This window comes from Microcebus murinus, chromosome X (assembly GCF_040939455.1).
Source record: "Microcebus murinus isolate Inina chromosome X, M.murinus_Inina_mat1.0, whole genome shotgun sequence".
In the NCBI taxonomy this organism is placed as follows: Eukaryota; Metazoa; Chordata; class Mammalia; order Primates; family Cheirogaleidae; genus Microcebus; species Microcebus murinus.
The window spans coordinates 122,702,293-122,717,592 of record NC_134136.1 but is presented as its reverse complement, the minus strand read 5'-3'; the positions used below and the strand labels follow the sequence as shown (position 1 = coordinate 122,717,592).

General features: G+C 45.2%; 1 pseudogene; it reads left to right on the top strand.

Annotated features, from left to right (window-relative positions):
* Positions 1-5,521: 5,521 nt before the first annotated feature.
* LOC105856422 (eukaryotic translation initiation factor 4E pseudogene) lies at positions 5,522-6,782 on the top strand (annotated as a pseudogene).
* The last annotated feature ends 8,518 nt before the right edge of the window (positions 6,783-15,300 follow it).

Genomic DNA, 15,300 nt, shown 5'->3' with positions numbered 1-15,300 from the left:
CTGGGCGGAGCTGGATTGAGTAAGCCTGTCCTCAAGCACCACAAATGCTATTAGCAGGGGTCAAAGTTCTGTTCTCTGCTTCTGGGCAAAGCTGCCAGGGAGGGGCTGAAATGGCACCAGTAAACCAAAAAGTCTGAGTTTGGGGGTGAGGCTGACACCTGCAATCTAGAGCAGGCCTTGCTCCTTTCCATCCTCCCCTATTCTGCAGTTTGTCCTGGACCTCTGCCAGCATGCAGGAGTTCAAGCTAATAGATCTCCCCAGCTGTGATGTGAGCCAGGAGGGTCCCTGCTCAGGATCCCAGCCTGAGCTGGGCACACAGCCCTCCCGTGGGAGGAGGGTTGCCCCTCAAGCACACTGATCTGCCCCTAAAGGCACACACACCTCAGTAGGCTCGTTCAAAAATATCCCTTCTGTGCCCCAGGCAATGCAATCGAGACCTGGGTGTGCAGTATCTGGTCGGCAGGGATGTCCCCTGAGCCCTGGAGATCAATCCCTGACCCTGCCAGGGAGAGGAATGCTGGTCTCAAGTCACCCATGGTGTGCCCAAGCTGGATCAATGTGTCTCCACCTCGGGATTTGCCCTGCTCTCCTGGAGTAACCAGGCCAGCAGCATCTGGGTGTGCTGGCAGGTAGGGAGCTCACAGTCTGAGTACCCCTCAGTCCTCTGTAGGACTCCAAAAGGAAAGGTCCTGTTCCTTGCAGATGCCTCCACATGGTGACTAAATTGTCTCTCTTGGCTGCCTGGGGTAGGGAAGGAAAGGGGAGAATGCAGCAATATGGCACCTGCCGATCAGCTCTGGTCTGCACGGGGATGTGCCTCAAGAGAGCTGGGAGCCTGGTGCCCTATCTGCCAGAGGCTCACTGCTTACTGGCAGTGGCCATCTGGTGTTGGCAGGTCTCTCCAACTGCTCAGGAGCCCACCAGCAGTCCAAGATGTAAGGGAAGGGAAATTTAACCGCTCCACCTACCCTTGTCACTGGTCTCCAAGCCTCTCAGGGGCCTTTCTCCTTCCAGTTCTCCTCCGCAACTTCTTCCCGTGGAATCTCCTGTACTTGCAGGAACCCTTCATTTCAACCCTCATCCCATCTATGTTTGTCTGCCTGTTTATTTTTTTTTTTCACTTTCTTCTAAAATCTGTCTTTCTTGCAGAGACACTCTGGAGGTTTTTCTCATCCGCCATCTTGTCCCTAGGGAGTTTGTATTTTATCTTTCACTCCTGGAGGAGGAGATGAACTCAGCCTAATCTTTTCTGCCAAAGGAATATTCTGTCTGATATCCAGCTTTACGTTATTATTAGCACATAACACAAACTGTACAATAACAATAACCTTGGTTTAATCTCCTTTATTGCAATACCAAAAAAAACCCCCACATTTATTAACTTTAACTTCCTTGTTCTCCCTTTTACCCCAACAACACGCCTTGGCCAATAGGGTAAGGGCAAGATTGTGAGGTCAAAGTCCCTACCAATGAGATTAGTCACAGCCCCAGGTCTACATTAGAGATAAAAGGGTGAAAAACTTCCCTGCATCATGCTGCTGCCTGGATGCTTTTGCTGCCGCTATGCGCCCTTCTAATCAGAAGTAAAGATTTTGCCTTGCCAAGACAATTTGCACTGTCTGACTGTTTTCTTAATGATACTGCATCTACTTCCAACACTCTGATGATGGAAATAGGAGAGGGAAATAGAGATCATGAAAATTTAGGGAGAGTAGAGTAGGTGGCTCCAGTGTTTACTAAAGTCAATATGTTTACTCATAACAGAGAGTTACCCTAAGGCTTGGCCATTCCAGTGTGACCCCATTGAACTTGTTTCAAAGTTGGACATGTCCATTAGACTGAAGCGGTTCCAGTGGATCTGTGGATGTCGGCTCAGAGAGTACTGTTGGATCTGAAGATGTCGGCTCAGAGAGTACTGTCAATTTTGGCCCCAAGCTCTGCTCCCTGGTACATTTTCTCCAGATATCCAATTGGTTTTAGCGGAAGCAAGGTATACTTCCCAGAGAAGGACATGGTCTTGGTGTCTTCTTCCCTTAGCCTTCAGGGTATCTCCGTCTCTGAAAAACTCTTTTGTAGTGGCAGCCACTATTTGAAAAGCTTTTCTTTTTTTTTTTTTCTTTTTTTTTTTTTTTTGTTCTCGGGACTGTATCAGTCCCATTTTCTCTTTTTCGTTTTGTCTCTCCCCATCCAATCAAAGTCTTATCAAAGACCTTGAAGGCCACTTTTAACTTTCCACTTGTGGAGTCTGAGGCCCCTTTGTAAGTTTTTGGAGTTTATGTCAAATATTGGGGCTAACAGAGAGATGAAGTGCATTTTTAAGATGGATTATCCCTCCTGAGTGTAAAGGTCTAAGTAGTAAAGAGGACAGTCATGAAAGGGAAAAACTGGACTATTATCCTGGTTTTGAATAATTTACAATGCCTTCTGACCCTGCAGCCTCCCGAGGGAGTTGGTGTACAGGCAGGGAAGGAGCCTGGCCAGCCTTGGCAAGTGTGGCCAGTCAAGAGTGGTGGAGATGGAGAAGAAGAAGGAGGAGGGACAGGGGGAAGTAGAAAGAGAAATCTTATCTGGAAAGTGAAGAGAGTGAGAGGTTTAGGAGTAAGAAGTAACATGTGGCAGGCAGAGTGAAGATTAGGATTTCTAGTAAGTTTAAAGAAAGACTGAACATAGAGAACTTTACACCCCCTTGCTGTGCCAGCAGTAACATAGGGCTGAGTGGCAGAATGGCATTATAATTAAGATATCCATTCTCAGGCCAAATTTCATTGTCATGTAATGTAATGTTGCGTCCGATGGCAACTAGAAGAAAGAAAAGGAGGAGGACTTTAGGAATAGTCATACATTGAGACACTGAGAGTCTGAGTGAGGCGTCCCCCACTAGATTACCTGATGTACTGATCAGATATAAGGCATCTCTGAAATCTGAGTCAAACCAAGACCTAGAGATCTGGCCAGAAAACGGGCATTCCCAAGTTCGGACTCAGGCCAAGAGAAAGGGAGTTTGAGAATAGGTTCTTGTGTCTGAATGAAACAACAATATTTTACCATTTATTAGTCCTAGCAGCTATCAGGGGGAATTTTATTTTTGTTTTTATTTTCTCTAGAGATTTTCTTACTTGTGTTATTTCAAATCCCAGCTTCCTGGCTGTGTGTGTGTGTCCTAGTCTAGAGGTTCAACCCCCACTCCTGGAGGTTTCTTATACTATTGACTTCTGCTTCATCCGTCTTCAGCCGCTTCCCTTCCGGGAATTTAGGCTCCTCTTGACATTGGCCTGTTGGTATAAACCCATGACAAGGATCTAGTTCAAGACTAGGCCAGGCGTGGTGGCTCACACCTGTAAACCTAGCACTCTGGGAGGCCGAGGCAGGAGGATTGCTCGAGGTCAAGAGTTCGAAACCTGCCTGAGCAAGAGCGAGACCCCATCTCTACTAAAAATAGAAAGAAATTAGCTGGACAACTAAAACATATATCTATAGAAAAAATTACCCAGGCATGGTGGTGCATGCCTGTAGTCCCAGCTACTCAGGAGGCTGAGGCAAGAGGATCGCTTGAGCCCAGGGGTTTGAGGGTGCTGTGAACTAGGCTGATGCCACAGCAGTCTTCCCCGGGCAACAGTGCGAGACTCTGTCTCAAAAAAAAAAAAAAAAAAAAAAGAGTAGATACCGCATTCAGTTTTATGATGCAGCCACAGATCCATGGATCAGGACTTCACAATTGCTTCATGCCCAAGGCACGTGCCAGTCACACACACCAGAATGTCCCGACCACGAAGGAAATTCTTCATTGCCCCCACAACTTTTCTTACCTTAACCTGTGCAGAGTTACCTGGTCACCATGGTTCCTGCTCAGGCCTTTTTCCCTGTGTTGCCGAGAGCCCGAGTTCATTTACCACTTTGGGGAGTCTCGACCACCTGGATCCCAAGGGCTGCCAAAATGAGATAGTAGGACGTGTCTCCCCCAGGAGCAGGGATTGAGTCTTCCTTCCAAAGGGAATGGGCTATCCCAGATGAGCCCACAAATTGTTGGAAGTAACCCGCGATGTTGTTAAGAAAACAATCAGACACTGTAAATTATCTCAGCAAGGCAAAATCTTTATCTCTAATCAGAAGGACACATAGTGGCAACAAAGTAGCCAACCAGCAAAGCACTACAGGGAATTTTTTTAATCCCTAACACAGACCTAGGGCTGTGTCTTATCCCATTGGTAGGGACTTTGATCTCACAATCTTGTCTTTACTTGGTTGACTAACACATGTTATTAGGGTAAAAGGAGAGCAAGGAAGTTAAAGTTAGTAAATGTGGGTTTTTTTCTTGATATTGTAATAAAGGAGATTAAACCAAGGTTATTGTTACTACACAGTTTGTGCTATATATTAATAATTATATAAAGTTGTATATCAGACAGAATATTTCTTTGACTAAAAAGATTAGGCCGAGGCCATCTCCTCCTAAAAAAAGAAAATGAATAAATGAGTGAGATGTGCAACGTTTGGGGGATGGACACGCTTGAGGCTCTGACTTGAGGGGGCGGGGGGGCATGGGCAATATACGTAACCTTAACACTTGTACCCCCATAATAGGCTAAAATAAAAAAAAAGAAAATGAATGGAACTTCAAGGACTTGTGAGAAAATAGTAAATAAAACATCTATCATTCGCATCATCAGAATCCAAGGAGAAGTGAAAGTATGGTGATTTAAAATATATATATCTCATATAATAATTGCTGAAAACTCCATAAATTTGGTAAGATAAACCTACAGATTTAAGAAGCTCAGTAAACCCCAAACAGAGTAGACCCAAAGAAATCCATGCCCTGGCTGGGCAAGACAGGTCACACACGTAATCCCAGCACTTCAGGAGACCAGGATGGGAGGATTGCTTGAGGCCAGGAGTTCAAGACCAGCCTGGGCAACACAGCAAGACCTCCTCTCTACAAATAAAAACAAAACTAGCTTGGCACATGATAGTGCACACCTGTAGTCCCTGCTACTCAGGAGGCTAAGGCAGGAGAATTGATTGCACCTGGGAATTCAAGGTTACAGTGAGCTATGATAGGGTGAAAGCCTGGGTGACAGAGTGAGACTCTGTCTCTAAAAAAATGAACTGCAATGAAAGTTCCTCAGACAGAAGGAAAATGATACTAGAGGAAACTTAGAACATTGGGAGTAAAGGAAACGCAACAGAAATGGTAAATATTTGACCAAATATAATACACTATACTTTCCCATTTAAATTAATTAAAACTATTTGAGGATTGAAAGCAAAAATTAAAAATTAATACACTGTCTGATGGGGCTTCAATGTATGTAGATATATTAATAATGTATAAGATAACTATAATATGAAGAGGGGAAGACTAAAGGGACTTATATGTTAGTAAGGTTTTTATATTTCATGTGAAATAGTAAAATATTTAAGTAATCTATGAAGAGTTCAGTATGTATATTTTAATTCCTAGATGAATCACATTAAAAAGTATATAAAAAGATACAGTCAAAACACAACAGATAGAGATGGATCTAAGATGGCGACTGTGGAACCAGAAACCACCCCTACTACTAATCCCCCGCCTACAGAAGAGGAGAAAACAGAATCTAATCAGGAGGTTGCTAACCCAGAACACTATATTAAACATCCTGTACAGAACAGATGGGCGCTCTGTTTTTTTAAAAATGATAAAAGCAAAACTTGGCAAGCAAACCGGCTGATTTCTAAGTTTGATACTGTTGAAGACTTTTGGGCTCTGTACAACCATATCCAGTTGTCTAGTAATTTAATGCCTGGCTGTGACTACTCACTTTTTAAGGATGGTATTAAGCCCATGTGGGAAGATGAGAAAAACAAACGGGGAAGACAAAGGCTAATTACATTGAACAAACAGCAGAGACGAAGTGACCTCGATCACTTTTGGCTAGAGACACTGCTGTGCCTTATTGGAGAATCTTTTGATTACTACAGTGATGACGTATGTGGAACTGTTGTTAATGTTAGAGCTAAAGGTGATAAGATAGCAATATGGACTACTGAATGTGAAAACAGAGAAGCTGTTACACATATAGAGAGGGTATACAAGGAAAGGTTAGGACTTCCTCCAAAGATAGTGATTGGTTATCAGTCCCATGGAGACACAGCTACTAAGAGCGGCTCCACCACTAAAAATGGGTTTGTTATTTAAGAAGACACCTTCTGAGTATTCTCATAGGAGACTGCATCAAGCAATCGAGATTTGGGAGCTGAACCAAACCCTCTTCAAAAGCAGAGTGGACTGCATTTAAATTTGATTTCCATCTAAATATTGCTAAGATATAAGAGAAGTCTCATTCACCTTTGTCTTGTACTTCTGTGTTCATATTTTTTTTTTTAATTTTGGCTAGAGTGTCCACTATCCCAATCAAAGAATTACAGTACACATCGTCCCCAGAATCCATTAATGTGCTCCTGGCCCACTCTGTAATAGTTTAGTAGAATTACCATTACAAACACATTTTACCCATCCACAATATTCAAAAAACAATTTGCATTTCTATACCTTACAGGAAAGAAGTTCTGTTTATGTTCCATTATATGCAGGAGCATATTTTGCTGGTTTGAAAGAGTATGATGCATACAGTTTTCTAGCATTTTTCTTTGTTTCTTTTTACAGCAGTGTCTTTGCTGTACTCTTGCTGATGGCTGCTAGATTTTAATTTATTTGTTTCCCTACTTGATAACATTAGTGATTCTGATTTCAGTTTTTCATTTGTTTTGCTTTTGTTTTTTTCCTCATGTAACATTGGTGAAGGATAGAGGAATATGGCACAAAGGTGGAATAAACATTAATTTTGTGCATTCTTTGGTAATTTTGTTTCTTTTTTGTAACTACCAAGCTTTGCTACAAATTTATGCATTTCATTCAAATCAGTGATCTATGTTTGTGTGATTTCCTAAATATAATTGTGGATTATAAAAAAGTAACATCATAATTACATTCCTAAACTAGAATTACTATGTCTGTTTTTGTATCTTTATGCTGTATTTTAACACTTTGTATTACTTAGGTTATTTTGCTTTGGTTAAAAATGGCTCAAGTAGAAAAGTGGTCCCATTCATTTTAAGACAGTGTACAAAACTGTAAATAAAATGTGTACAGTGAATTGTCAAAAAAAACCCACAATAGATAAATTAAAAAGTAATACTGAAAAATGTTCAAATAACCCAATAGAAAGCAAAAAAGCACAAATAAATGAAACACAGAGAAGAAACAGAAAACAAATGATAAAATGGTACACACATAAATCCAAATATAGAGGAGGATCAAGATGGCGGATGAGAAACACCGCCAGAAAGAGTGTCTCTGCAGAAAAGACAGATTCTAGCAGAAATTAGAAAAAAGAAGCAAGAAGGCGAGCATACAGCAGATGATGGCTGGAAGGAGGGGTACCTGAGACCCTGAGAGACTCCACGGGAGGAGGAGAACTGCGGAGGAGAACTGGAAGCTGAGACCAGAGGGAAGGGTAGGTGGATAAATCACCTTTCCCCTCCCCTGCATTTGGGACTGCTGGAGGGCTCCCCAGCGGGTGGAGAGACCTGTGGACACCAGCCCAGAGATGGCCGCCGCCAGCCAGCAGTGAGCCTGTAGTGGACGCTGCACTAGACTCCCAAATCTCTCCCGGCACCTCCGTGTGCACAGACCTGAGCCGTGCAGCAGGCTCCATATTGCCTCCTCCTCCCCTCCGCCGTCCCTACCTGCGGCTGCCCAGAGAGACAATACAGCCACCAGCCGGAGGCATCTCCAGGAAACAGGACCTTCCCTTTTGGGACCCTGCAGCTGACTAAGGGGAACTCAGACTGTGAGCTCCCTACCCGCCAGCCCTCCCAGGTGCTGCTGGCACGGTGTTCCCAGGAGAACGGTGCCAACTCAGAGGCTGAGAGACACAGACACAGCTTGGGCTCCCTGTGGGTGAATTGGGACCGGCACTCCTCTCCCTGGTTGGGATGCAGTTTGAACTCTGGGACCCAGAGGTCAGACCTGCAGACCAGATCCCGTGCACCAAGGTCTATCATTGCCCAGGGCACAGAAGGGATATTTGTGAACAGCCTGCTGAGGTGTGTGTGCCTCCAGGGGCAGATCAGCATCCTAGAGGGCAACCCTCCCACCAAATGGAGGCCGTGCGCCCAGCCCAGGCAGCGTTTCTGCGCAGGGAACCTCCCCGCCGGCATCACAATCCAGGGAGGCCTGGTGACGTGTGGTCTGGCCTGCTGGCAGAGGCCCAGGAGTAGCTGCGGAGTTGGGGAGGGTGGAAAGAAGCGAGGCCCACTCCAGACTGCGGGTCTCAGACAGGCCCACCCCCACAAGCAGACTTTCTGGCTGAGAGGGACCATTCCAGCACCGCCCTGACAGCTTTTCCTGGAAGCAGAGAACAGAACTTTGACCCCTGCTAACGGCATTGGTGGTGCCTGAGGACAGGCTTACCCAACCCAGCTCTGCCCAGAACAAGAGCTGATAACAGGACACAAAAACAAGAGCATAGCCTGTTCCTCCAAGCAAGCGCCACCTACTGACAGGGACAGCATCCTGCACAGCCTTTTCAGGGCACCCACTGACTCATTATACAGGGAGTGGTCGAATCTCACCCACAGACACCACCTAACGGCTCAGAAACTAAACAAGGTGTGTGAATACCCAAACAAAAACCTAAAGGAAAGAAACAACAACTGATCAACAGGGGAAGAAATCAGCGAAGGAACTCAGGAAATATGAAGAACCAAACGGAATACACACACCCAAAAAGGAGCCCCAGCCCCCTAGAAACAGACACCAACCCAAATCAGGCAACCAAAATGACAGAAGAGGAATTTCGTATGGGGATTATAAGAACACTCACCCAGCTGCAACAACAACTCAATAACCAACACAAAGAAACCACAAAAAGCCTCCAGGACCTAGAAGAAAAGTTCACTAAAGAAATAGACACAATGAAGAAAAGTTTAACCAAACTCCTGGAAATGAAGACTCAATTCAGGGAACTACAAAATACAGTGGAAAGTCTCAAGAACAGGGTAGATCAAACAGAAGAAAGAATCTCAGAGATTGAAGATAACACGCTCCAACTAAATAAAACCATCACAGAGATAGAGCAGAGAAACAAGAGAAAAGAGCAAAGCCTACAAGAGATGTGGGATTATATGAAGAAACCTAATGTGAGGGTCATAGGGTTACCAGAAGGGGAAGAGGACAACACCCAAGGGTTGGACAAGCTATTTGAAGATATAATAGAGGAAAATTTTTCAGGCTTTGCTCAAAATCTCGATATACAAGTTCAAGAAGCTCAGAGGACCCCTGGGAGATTCAATGCAAACAGGAAGACGTCACGACATGCAGTCATCAGACTGACCAAAATATCAACTAAAGAGGCCCTTCTAAGAGCTGTAAGATGAAAGAAGCAAGTGACATACAAGGGAAAGCCAATTCGAATAACACCAGACTTCTCTAATGAGACTTTACAAGCAAGGAGAGACTGAGGCCCCATTCTCACTCTTCTGAAACAAAACAATGCTCACCCTAGAATCTTTTTCCCTGCAAAACTAAGCTTCATATATGAAGGAGAAATAAAGACATTCTCAGACAAGCAAAGGCTCAGAGAATTCACCAAGACAAGACCAGCCCTACAAGAAGTACTCAAAACAGTGTTACACACAGAACACCATAATAAAAACTCACGAATATAAAAACAACCAAAGCCGGCTACTTCATGGTGGCAAAAAAGTAAATCTACCTAACCATGCCTTAGGAGAATGACTGAGTAAACTATGGCTATAATAAATGATGACATATCACTAAAATCATCTCAGAACGTGTGAGCCACTGTTGCATAAATCACACACTTGTTAACTGGTGGCTGTGTAGATGATGGAGCTTGGCTGTAATGACTGCATGTGGGTTGCAGTAGGCAACTGGGCAGTGAGCTCACTGCGTCATCTCAGGGCTGACCATGGGCAGAAATAAAGACACATGGGAAGGAGCCAGTGACACCAGCAGCTGGCCACCCCAGAGCATTACAGAGATGACTTTATCTGTCTCCAGGACTCTGGTTCTGACGTCAGGCTCAGAGCTTCCCTCCTCTGATGGCCCTGAGCATTTCCAGGAAGGCAGCCCTGGCCCTGCCCACGTCAGTCCTGCCTCACCGACTCTGACCGGCTCCGTCTGCTGTTGGGCACAATCCTTCTCATCGCTTCATGTCCCCTCCATTCATGGGCCATCCCCTGTGTGCCGGGAGCATAACCGTGCCCACCGTGCAGGTGAGGAGACTGAGGCCCACAGAGGGCGGGAGCGGGGCCTGCAGCTGCACAGCAGGGCAGTGGGCCGTGCCTCACCCACAGCTGTGCACCCCCTCAGCCGTATGGACACTTCCTGCTGCCTCTTACTCTATGGGCCCCCAGCCCGTGTCTCCCCCAGACCACCAGGCCTGTGGCATCTACTCACCCCAACTGGGTTCTAGACCCAGCGCCCAGGCCCTGGGAGGGGACTGGGTGGAGGCAGAGCTGGCAGCTGGCCAGGATCAGGCTGGGGACTTAGTGGTCCTTTCCTAAAGCCCAGGCTCTGTAGGGGTGGGGTGTCCCCAGTGTCTTCAGCATCCAGGCCTGTGCCCTCAGGAGTGGCCAAGCTGTAGCCTGACCTCTCCAGGGTCCAAGTTGCTCAGCCAGTGCATCTTGTGGGAAAGAAGCCTATAATGCAGCCTTTAAGTGAGAAAAAGAACATGAGAAATAGTGATGGAGGGCTGGGCGTGGTGGCTCATGCCTGTAATCCTAGCACTCTGGGAGGCCCAGGTGGCAGGATCGCTTGAGCCCAGGAGTTTTAGGTTGCAGATGACGCCACTGTACTCTACCCAGTGCAACACAGCAAGATTCTGTCTTTAAAAAAAAGAAAATAGCAATGGAAATGAGCTCCTGGTAGGAAGAAGAAGAAGAAGAGGAGGAGGGTCATGTGCTGAAGACCTGGAACAACACCGACTAAAACCTGGGCCCTTCGGGAGCAAGAGGCAGTCCCGGCCCTAGGCTGCCCCCACCTGTCCACACACAGGGAGGGAGACTCCGAGGGACACCCCAGGCTGGGGCTCATGTTCCCAGAGGTCAGTGACCCCACCAGGTGTGAACATAGAAGACTCTGTCCCTCCTCTGTCTTCTCCCAGGACTTCCCGGTCTTGGAGTTGAGCCGCTGACTGCTGGCACAGGCTGGTATTGCTGCAATGTGGACAGTCCATGGCTGACCTACACCTGGTGACACCAGGACAGCACCCTGGGGCCACAGGTTTCAGTCATGCTTCCCTGACTGAAAGGAAAAGGTCTCTGTGACTTTGCAGGAAGCTCAGGTTTGGACCTGGTCTCAACCTGGACCACAGGCTCCCAGAAGGGGAAGTGGAGGGGGTGTAGGACGTGGGCAGGTGACAGTGGGCTTAGAGCTGAGGACAGAGAACAGAGGCCACCGTGAGATTAAGATGCTGGGCCTAGTAATGAGGAGGAGGAGGGAGAGGAAGATCTGGAAGGTTTCTGCAAAGGACTGTGCTCAGGACTGATGGGAACACTAAAGGCCCCTGGAGCCTTAGTTTCCTTACCTGTAAACTGGTGATAAAAGTAGAATGTACATTCATGGGATCATTGTGAGAAAAGAATGCTTCACGTAAAGTGTCTGGTGTCTGGCACAGAGTAAGTATGAGGGAAATGTTGACAGTATTGTTATTATTATAAGAATCACTCTTTGTTAATTAACTGTTGGCATGTTGCTGTCCCCGGCAGGATGAGCACCTAGCTCGACTGGGCATTGCTGGCTTTGCAGGTGGAGGAAAGGGGCATGAGCCAAGGACTGTGGGCAGCCTCTAGAAGCTGGAAAAGGCAAAGAGATGCAGCCCTGCCAACCTGAGACTTCAGACCTCCAGAACTATAAGATCATTTTGCATTGGCTTAAGCCACCAAATTTGTTGTAAATTTGTTAAATCATCAACAGGAAACTAATTCAGGCAGGAACACACATCCTTGAACTCCTTCTTTCCCTCTGAGGCCTCTATTAGGGCCAGAAATGCCCAGTCCTATGGCCTACAAGATGGTGCCCCCGAGATGCTGAGGTAGTGGCCCTGTCCCCTTGCCAACCTCAGTGACAGGGGAGACTGAGGAGGGTGCAGGTGACCTGGGGACAGTGTATCGGGCCCCACTGCCTCTTTAGGAGGCAGACCAGGAAGGGGCCTGTGGAGGCCCTACCCTACACATTACCCACCCCCCTGTTATGACAAGGGGGCGGGACAGGAGTCTCGGGTAACAATGACTGTAAGAGTTCCATTGACAGTGCTAACAGCGGGCACACACTCAGTCTTGCTCTGTGCCAGGTGCTACTCTCAGTAACTGATGAGTCATCTCCTTTTGCCCTCATATAACCTTGTGAGGAGGGGAAGCCATTACCCTTATGACACAGGAGCAAAGGGAGGCACAGAGAGTTTGCCCATGCATGGACGGGGGCAGTCTAGTCCTGGTCACTCCAGCCCCTGCTCCAGCCTGCCCAGCTGCACTGCTTCAACCACTAGATCCATCAAATGTGTGTACAGGCAAGGGACGTGTTGTATGTTCTCCTCAGGGCCCACACCTACCCTGCCTGGTGGGCAATGGTCGCCTTTTATGAATGTGGAACTGGGGCTTAGAGAGGACAGGTGTCTTGCCCAAGGTCACACAACCAGGGCTTGGGGTCCCAGGCTTTTAACTGAGGTCTGCCAGACTCCACAGCGCATGTGTCCTGGACTATTGTGGGTGTGAGTGAGGCCCAAGGGGAGCCGGACCCCAACATCTGAGGACGAAATGGGGAGGTCCTGTCCATCCCCAGGCATGGGTGTCCCCACTCCATTGCTGCTGTCAGGAGACACAGGATAAACAGTCCCCACAAGATGATCTCCATGACCAGGGCTGAGGGGGCCTCTGTAGCCCCCAGGCTAGACAGCAAGAGCCCGAGCCCAGGGAGGTTCTGAGGGAAGTAGGCCACCTACACTTCGGGGTCTAGGCCCGGGGCGGGGGGCACCGGGAGCCTGTGTGGTGGAGTCCGGACAGTCACGCTGTTCCCATTTCTCACTGCACTTTGTTTCACTGTTTTTGGGGGGTTTTTTGCCTGAGAGTGTATAAATTATAAATGTATGTTTTAATGAATATTAATAAATTGCACATCCATGAACAACCACCCAGCTCGAGCAGTGGACCATTTTTGACATCCCAGAAGTCCCTTGGCCCCTTCCCAACCTCACATCCCTCCCTCCCCCAGAAGCAAACACGATCCTGGCTCTGTGATACAATCAGCCCTTTGCTTTCCTGTACAATGTCACCACTCACGTGGCCATACGTTAGTTTTACTCACTTGTGAACATTGTGTAAACAAGTCAGTGTGGAATCTTTTGCTTGGCTCTCTTTGCTCAGCATAATGTCTGTGTTAATCACCATATCTATCACTTCATGCAGCTGTTGAACTTTCATTCTCCTTGTACAAAATTCCATTCTGTGTATACACCACAATTTATTTATATGCTCATTGACATGCCTAGTTTGTCTCTTTAATTGTGGTTTTTAATATATTCTAGGTGTGAGCCCTTCATCATTTATGTGTTTCCATTATCTTCTCCCAGTTTGTCACTATGTTTTCTTTCACTCTTTTTACAGTATCTTTTGATCAATGGACATTCTTAATTTTAATATTATTGAATGTTGTATAATTTTCATTTGTAGTTGGTGTTTTTGTGTCTTGCTGAAGAAAACCTTTTCTACCATAAGTACAAAATGGTATTCTGCCATATTATATTCTTTAGGTGGAGAACCTGCAGCCTTGGGGCCACACTTGGCCTTCTGGATCCTTAGTGTGGCCTTTTGACTGAATTCAAATTTTATAGAGCAAATCCTTTTAATAAAACTTGGGTTTGGATCCACCTAGAATTATTTTTGTGTTGTGAGGTATGGATCCAATATCATTTTTTTTCAATATGGATAACCAATTGTTCTATTTAATGAAAGTCCAACCATTCCCCCAGTAGTCTATAGTATCTCTTTAGTCACCTGTTCTGTGTCTACATATAAGTTGGGTCTATTTTGGAGACTACTAGTCTTTTATTGGTCTATTCATCTACTCTTGCAACAATATCAATCATCTTAATTGCTATACCTTCATAATAAGTATAGGTGTCCTGCTAGTCTTGGCACTTCCACATAACTTTAAGAATTATTTTGTTATGATCTACACACGCCAAAAAAAAAAAAAATCTATTGAAATCGTGGTTGGATTTGGGTGGAACCTACAAAACAGTTTCTAGAGAACTGACAGTTTTATGACCTTGACTCTTCCATTCAATGAACATGTGTATTATTTAGTGTTTTAAAATGTCTTTCAATCAGGCTTAATATTTTTCCTGAAAAAGATCTTGCCCCCTCTTGTTAATTTCTTTTTTTTTTTCTTTTTTGGTTAATTTCTAAGTTGCTCATAAATACCTTAAAATTTTCTGTTTGTTGTTGACATATAAAAAGCAATAGATTTTCAAATATGGATTTGGCATTCAGAAATCTTTCTACATTCTTAATAACTCTAATAACTCACCCATAGATTATTTTGGATTTCCTATTACACAATAGTATCACCTACAAATAATGGCAACTCTGTTCTTCATTTTCAGTCCTTAAATATTTTCTTTCCCTCCCTTGCCTTACTGCTCTGGCTAGGACCTCCAGTACAGTGCTGCATAGAAATGATGACAGCAGACATCCTTGCCCTGTTCCCAATGTCAAAGCTCTTAACATTGCACTTTTAAGTATGTAGTTCACTATAAATCTTTGCAGATACTCCTTATGCTAAAAATAATTCATTTAAATAATTTGCTAAGATTTTTTAAAATCAGGAATAGATGTTGAATTTCAGCCCTTTCTCTGTATCTATTAAGATGATTGTGATTTTTCTCCTTTAATCTGCTAATGAGGCCAATTGTGCTGAGTTCAAATAGTAAAACACATTGCATTTTTGGAATGCATCCAACTTGGTCATATTGTACTTTTTAAAATATTTTGGACTTAGGCAGCTATCATTTGGTTTAGAATATTTACATCTACATTCTTGAGATTGTTCTGTAATATCCTTTTCCATGCATCAGATTTTAGTATCAAGGTTGTATCAGCCCCATAAAATGAATTGGGCATGCGCCCTCTTTTTATACACTCTGGAATTGCTTTTGCAAAATTGAAATATTTGTTCCTTGAGTGTCTCACCAGCAAAGCCATCTGGGCCAAGCGTTTCTGTATGGGAAGACTTT